Genomic DNA, 8,054 nt, shown 5'->3' on the forward strand with positions numbered 1-8,054 from the left:
TTGTAAATCTTAGTTAGGCGGATTCTAATGATTATTATGGTTTTCGAATATAAAGATAAATAAAGCATAAAATAAAGATAGATATACTTATGTAATTCATTGGTGGGAATTTTAGATAAGCGCATGAAGATACTGTGTTCCTTCTAAATCTCTGCTTTCCTACTACTTTCATACAATCATTCTTACTCCTTTCCATGGCAAGTTGTATGTTGGGGGATCACCGTTGTCAATGGCTACCGTCCGTCCTCTCAGTGAAAATGGTCCAGGTGCGCTGTCACCGCATGGCTAATCATCTGTCGGTTCTCGATCATGTAAGAATAGGATTTACTATCCTTTTGCGTTGTCACCACGCCCTACAGTCGCAAGTTTGAAGCTCGTCACAGTCATTCAATCCCTGAATCCTACTCGGAATACCACAGACAAGGTTTAGACTTTCCGGATTCTCAAGAATGCTACCAATGCATTCTAGCTTATACCACGAAGATTCTAATTAAGGAATCCAAGAGATATTCATTCAAGCTTATTTGCATGAAGAATGAAAGTGGTTGTCAGGCACACGTTCATAAGTGAGAATGGTGATGAGCGTCACATAATCATCACATTCATCAGGTTCTTGGGTGCGAATGGATATCTTAGAATAAGTCTAAGTGCAGAAATCCACTTTCGAGGCCCACTTTAGTGTGTGCTTGGGCTGAGCTTGAGCTTTACACGTGCAGAGGCTTCTCTTGGGGTTAAACGCCAAGTTGTAACGTGTTTTTGGCGTTTAACTCTGATTTGTGACGTGTTTCTGGCGTTTTACTCCAGAATGCAGCATGGAACTGGCGTTGAATGTCAGTTTGCATCGTCTAAGCTCTAATAAAGTATGGAATATTATACATTGCTGAAAAGCTCTGGATGTCTACTTTCTAACGCAATTGAGAAAGCACCATTTGGAGTTCTGTAGCTCCAAAAAATCCATTTTGAGTGCAGGGAGGTCAGAATCCAACAGCATCTGTAGTCATTTTTTAGCCTCCTATCAGATTTTTGCTTAGGTCCCTCAATTTCAGCCAGAAAATACCTGAAATCATAGAAAAAGACAAAAACTCATAGTAAAGTCCAGAAATGTGAATTTTGCATAAAAACTAATAAAAACATCCCTAAAAGTAGCTAGATCCTACTAAAAACTACCTAAAAACAATGCCAAAAAGCGTATAAATTATCCGCTCATCAGTAACTTCATGGGATGGATATCCAATAATAAATTCATGTGGATAGTTCTTCAAGAACTTCCATTCTCTGGGTTTTGGTGAAGTGATCTTAGGTTGGGCATGATTAGGATCTGCATCATTGAGATTACCAGAAATCTCTGCTTCAGTAGGAGATAAAACAGAATTGTCTCTTGCATTTTGTTCTGTAGAATCAGGAACAATATTTTTCAAAGTATGTTCTGATTTGTCTTGATCATGGATTTTTTCAGAGCTTAATTCAGCTTTAATTTCTACATCATTTTTCTCAATAACTCTTGAAATGGTGCTAGAATCACAAAAGGTGATATGTATGGACTCCTCTATTATTTTATGTTCCTTGAGGTAAATTCTATAAGCTTTACTAGTGGTTGAATAACAAACAAAGACACCTTCATAAGATTTTGGATCAAATTTTCTAAGATTATCTTTAGTGTTTAAAACAAAGTATTTGCATCCAAAAACATGAAAGTGCTTAAGATTTGGTGGTATTCCTTTCCAAAGCTTGTATGGAGTTTTCTTTAAATTTTTTTGAATGATGGTTTGATTCAAAATGTAACAAGCTGTGTTCATTGCTTCAGCCTAAAGGAATTTTGGAATTTCATTTTCACAAAGCATTGCCCTAGCCATTTCTTGAAGGCTTCAATTTCTCCTCTCAATAACCATTTTGTTGAGGTGTTTTAGGACATGAAAAATTATGTGAAATACCAAATTCATCACAAAATGATTCAAAATCTTGATTTTCAAATTCCTTTCCATGATCACTTCTTATGGAAACTATTTTCAAATCTTTTTCATTTTGAATCTTTTTGCATAGAGTTGAGGAAGCAAGAAAAGCATCATTTTTATGAGTTAAGAAAAGAACCCATCCAAACCTTGTATAGTCATCAACCACTACTAAACCATAATGTTTACTACCAAGGTTTTGAGTCCTAGTAGGACCAAAAAGATCAATATGTAGTATTTCCAATGGTCTTTTGATTGAGATGTCATCCTTGAGTTTAAAAGAAGTTTTAATTTATTTACCCAATTGACAAGTATCACAAGTGATGTCTTTGTCAAATTTTATTTTTAGAAGTCCTCCAACAAAATTCTTCTTCACAAGCTTAGAAATTTGAAACATACTAGCATGTCCTAATTTCTTATGCCATAACTATTTTTCAGAATCAATGGAAGTAAACAAGCTACATTTTGCTCTTTTAATTCCTCCAAGGTAAGTCTATACACATTGTTACATCTTTTAACTACAAACAAGATTTCACCAGATTTTTCACACATAACCAAGCATTCCAATTTTTTTAAAAAAACCAAATAGCCTAAGTCACATAATTGGCTAATGCTTAGAAGATTGTGTTTTAATCCATCAACTAAAAATACATCTTTAATAAAAGTGGAGAACTCTTACTCACCTTACCTACGGCCACTATCTTTCCCTGTCCATTGTCAGTGACGAACGAACTTTTGATGGTTTAGAGTTTCACAAATAAATTCACGTTTCTAGTATAGCTTCTAAACCAACAAGAATCCTTTCGTACAAAAGATTGCTTGTCACAAGTAACAAACCCCTAATAAATCTAATAACCGAAGTATTCAAACCTCGAGTCGTCTCTCAAGAAATTGCAGGAAAGTGTGCTTATAATCAGTTATGGAAAAGTGTGTTTTGCGGTTTTGGATAGGAAGCAAGAATTGTAAATTGCAAAAGGAATAAACTAATAACTAGAAAAGCTCTTGGCAAGGTATGAGAACTTGAAGTCATATCCTAGCTATCCTTATCAATTGTGATGAGAATTGTTCGTTGCTCCCACTTAGTTAACTCTCAACAAATGAGGGAAATTCAAGTGGACTAATCAACTTGATTCCTCAAGTCCTAGTTGATGAGCGGATAATTTGTACGCTTTTTGGCACTGTTTTTAGTATGTTTTTAGTATATTTTAGTTAGTTTTTAGTATATCTTTATTAGTTTTTGGTTAAAATTCACTTTTATGGACTTTACTATGATTTTGTGTGTTTTTCTATGATTTCAGGTATTTTCTGGCTGAAATTGAGGGACCTGAGCAAAAATCAGATTCAGAGACTGAAAAGGACTGCAGATGCTGTTGGATTCTGACCTCCCTACACTCGAAGTGGATTTTCTTGAGCTAACGAAGCCCAATTGGCGCACTCTCAACGGCGTTGGAAAGTAGACATTCTGGGCTTTCCAGCAATATATGATAGTCCATACTTTGCCCAAGATTTGATGGCCCAAACCGGCGTTCAAAGTCACCTTCAGAATTCCCAGCGTTAAACGCCGGAACTGGCACCAAAGTGGGAGTTAAACGCCCAAACTGGCACAAAAGCTGGCGTTTAACTCCAAGAAGAGTCTCTACACAAAAATGCTTCAATGCTCAGCCCAAGCACACACCAAGTGGGCCCGGAAGTGGATTTTTATGTCATTTACTCATCTTTGTAATTCTTAAGCTACTAGTTCCCTATAAATAGGACCTTTTACTATTGTATTTGACATCTTGGTAGCTATCTTTGAGTAGTTTTATGCTATCATAGATCATTGGGAGGCTGGCCTCACGGCCATGCCTAGACCTTGTTCTTATGTATTTTCAACAGTGGAGTTTCTACACACCATAGATTAAGGTGTGGAGCTCTGCTGTACCTCGAGTATTAATGCAATTACTATTGTTCTTCTATTCAATTCAGCTTGTTCTTGTTCCAAGATATCACTTGTTCTTCAACTTGATGAATGTGATGATCTGTGACACTCATCATCATTCTCACCTATGAACGTGTGCCTGACAACCACCTCCGTTCTACCTTAGATTGGGTGGATATCTCTTGGATTCCTGATACACGACGCATGGTTGCTGCTCGCCTGACAACCGAGCCAGCCATTCCATGAGATCAGAGTCTTCGTGGTATAAGCTAGAATTGATGGCGGCATTCAAGAGAATCCGGAAGGTCTAAACCTTGTCTGTGGTATTCTGAGTAGGATTCAATGATTGAATGACTGTGACGAGCGTCAAACTCGCGATTGTGGGGCGTTAGTGACAGACGCAAAAGAATCACTGGATTCTATTCCGACATGATCGAGAACCGACAGCTGGATAGCCGTGCCGTGACAGGGTGCGTTGAACATTTCCACTGAGAGGACGGGACTGTAGCCATTGACAACGGTGATGCCCAACATATAGCTTGCCATGGAAAGGAGTAAGAAGGATTGGATGAAGACAGTAGGAAAGCAGAGAGACGGAAGGGACAAAGCATCTCCATTCGCTTATCTGAAGTTCTTACCAATGAATTGCATAAGTATCTCTATCTTTATCTTTTATTCATATATCATCCATAACCAATTGAGTCTGCCTGACTAAGATTTACAAGGTGACCATAGCTTGCTTCATACCAACAATCTCCGTGGGATCGACCCTTACTCGCGTAAGGTTTATTACTTGGACGACCCAGTGCACTTGCTGGTTAGTTGTGCGAAGTTGTGTTTATGCCATGGTATTGAACACCAAGTTTTTGGATTCATTACCGAGGATTATTTGAGTTGTGAAAAGTAGTGATCACAATTTCGTGCACCAAGTTTTTGGCGCCGTTGCCGGGGATTGTTTCGAGTATGGACAACTGACGGTTCATCTTGTTGCTTAGATTAGGTATTTTTCAGAGTTCTTAAGAATGAATTCTAGTGTTTTAAGGTGATGATCTTATCATCACCAAAGCTGATTGATTCTCATCAATTTAGCTCTTGAATGCAATGTCCTACTGAAGCTTGGCTATCCATGTCTAATTCCTTTAGACTAAAGCTTTAGACTAACATTGCATGATTCCTGGAATTCTCATTAAGAATTTTGATACCTTTATTTTCTTTTTCCACTTAATTTTCGAAAAATCCAAAAAAAATTACAAAATCATAAAAACCAAAAATATTTTATGTTTCTTGTTGAGTCTAGTGTCTTATTTTAAGTTTGGTGTCTTGCATGCATTGTTTATTTGATCTTGGTTCTATTTTCAAGCCAATAATACAGGGAACTGAAGATTCAATACATGCAGTAGAGGAATTATACAGAAAAAGCTGGGCGTTCAAAACGCCCAGTGAAGAAGGAAAATTGGCGTTTAAACGCCAGCCAGGGTGCCTGGCTGGGCGTTTAACACCCAAAAGGGTAGCATTTTGGGCGTTAAACGCCAGAATGGATACCATTCTGGGCGTTTAACGCCAGGATGGCACAAGAGGGAAGATTTTGTTTTTAATGCAAATTTTTTCAAGTTTTCAAAGTTTTTCAAAATCAAATCTTTTTCAAATCATATCTTTTCAATCATATGTTTTCAAAATCAATTTCTTTCCTTTTTCAAAAATACTTGCTATCAATTAATGATTTGATTCAACATTTCAAGTATGTTGCCTTTTCTGTTGAGAAAGGTTTAATGTTTGAATCATATTTTTTCAAGTATGTTGCTCCTCAATGTCTCTTCCTTGTCTTTGGAAGCTTGGCTGGCTGTGAAGCCATGTCTAATTCCTGGACCGGAGTCTTAGACTAGCATTGCACTGATTCCTGGAATTCTCATTAAGAATTTTGATACCTTTTCCCACTTAATTTTCGAAAAATACAAAAAAATTTTGCAAAATCATAAAATTCAAAAATGTTTCTTGCTTTAGTCTAGAGTCTCATCTTAAGTTTGGTGTCAAATGCATGTTTTTGTTATATTTTTCGAATCCATGCATATATTTCTTTGTTTTGATCTTTGAATTCTATTGACTTGAGTATTTTGTGTGTCTCATATGCATTTTCAGTTCATTAGTGTCAGTAGTATACAAACTGCTAAGTTTGGTGTCTTGCATGCATTGTTATTTGATTCTTGTTGCATTTTAATTATTAAAAATCCAAAAAATATTTTTAATTTGTGTCTTTTCAAGTCAATGATACAAGGGATTGAAGATTCAGAACACACTGCAGAGGAATTATACAGAAAAAGCTGAGCATTCAAAAATGCCCAGTGAAGAAGGCAGACTGGCGTTTAAACGCCAGCCAGGGCACCTGGTTGGGCGTTTAACGCCCAAAAAGGGTGCATTTTGGGCGTTAAACGCCAGAATGTATACCATTCTGGGCGTTTAACGCCAGGATGGTGCTAGGGGGAAGATTTTGTTTTCAAATCAATTTTTTTTAAGTTTTTCAAAATCAAATCTTTTTCAAATCATATCTTTTCAATCAAATGTTTTCAAAATCAATTTCTTTCCTTTTTCAAAGATACTTACTAATAATTAATGATTTGATTGAACATTTTTTGCCTTTTCTGTTAAGGAAGGTTTTATGTTTGAATCATATCTTTTCTTGTTAGGCAAGTCACTAATTTTCCAAATCAAATCTTTTAAAAATAATTTTCAAAACATATCTTTTATAATGGTTTTCAAATCATATCTTCTCAATCACATCTTTTTAAAACCATAACTTTTCAATCAAATCTTTTTAACCACATCTTTTTCAACATAGTTTTCAATCAAATCTTTTTAATTTCTAATTTCAAAATCTTTTTCAAAAATCACTTGATTTCTCCTCCACTTTCAATTTTCGAAAATTATCAATCAAATTTTCAAATTGTTTTCAAAATCTTTTAATTGAATTTTCGAAAATCCTCTTCCCTCCTTCTCACATCCTTCTATTTATGGAGTACTACTCTTTCTAAATGCACAATTCGAACCTTATCTAATTAAAGTTCGAATTCTTCTTCTCTCTTCTTTCTATTTCTCTTTTCCTCTGACATTTCAAGGAATCTCTATACTGTGACATAGAGGATTCCACATTTTCTTTTTCTCTTCTCTTTCATATGAGCAGAAGCAGAGACAAAGGCATTCTTGTTGAAGCTGACCCTGAACCTGAGAGAACCTTGAAGCGAAAGCTAAGAGAAGCTAAAGCACAACTCTCTTTAGAGGACCTGACCGAATTCTTCAAGGAAGAAGAACCCATGGCAGCCGAAACAACAACAATGCCAACAATGCAAGGAAGGTGCTGGGTGACTTTACTGCACCTACTCCTGATTTCTATGGGAGAAGCATCTCTATCCCTGCCATTGGAGCAAACAACTTGAGCTTAAGCCTCAATTAGTTTCTCTAATGCAACAGAATTGCAAGTTCCATGGACTTCCAATGGAAGATCCTCATCAGTTTTTAGCTGAATTCTTGCAAATCTGTGACACAGTCAAGACAAATGGGGTTAACCCTGAGGTCTATAGACTGATGCTATTCCCTTTTGCTGTAAGAGACAGAGCTAGAATATGGTTGGATTCTCAACCTAAGGAAAGCCTGGACTCTTGGGAAAAGCTAGTCAATGCCTTCTTGGCAAAGTTCTTTCCACCACAAAGATGGAGTAAGCTTAGAGTGGAAGTCCAAACCTTCAGACAGAAGGATGGAGAATCCCTCTATGAAGCTTGGGAAAGATACAAACAATTAATCAGAAGATGTCCCTCAGACATGCTTTCTGAATGGAGCATCATAGGTATTTTCTATGATGGTCTCTCTGAACTATCCAAGATGTCTTTGGATAGCTCTGCTGGAGGATCTCTTCATTTGAAGAAGACGCCTACAGAAGCTCAAGAGCTGATTGAAATGGTTGCAAATAACCAATTCATGTACACTTCTGAAAGGAATCCTGTGAACAATGGGACTAATCAGAAGAAAGGAGTTCTTGAGATTGATGCTCTGAATGCCATATTGGCTCAGAACAAGATATTGACTCAACAAGTCAATTTGATTTCTCAAAGTCTGTCTGGAATGCAAAATGCGCCAAACAGTACTAAGGATGCTTCATCTGAGGAAGAAGCTTATGATCCTGAGAACCCTTCCATGGA

The 8,054-nt window shown here is 36.7% G+C and overlaps 1 non-coding gene across 1 annotated transcript; it reads right to left on the reverse strand.

The window, feature by feature from the left end:
* Window positions 1–7,575: 7,575 nt before the first annotated feature.
* LOC130984289 (small nucleolar RNA R71) lies at window positions 7,576–7,683 on the reverse strand. Its single transcript, XR_009088232.1, has one exon. It is a non-coding gene; the product is annotated as a small nucleolar RNA R71 (small nucleolar RNA).
* Window positions 7,684–8,054: the final 371 nt, after the last annotated feature.

The sequence above is a fragment of the Arachis stenosperma genome, chromosome 5, assembly GCF_014773155.1.
Source record: "Arachis stenosperma cultivar V10309 chromosome 5, arast.V10309.gnm1.PFL2, whole genome shotgun sequence".
Lineage (NCBI taxonomy): Eukaryota > Viridiplantae > Streptophyta > Magnoliopsida > Fabales > Fabaceae > Arachis > Arachis stenosperma.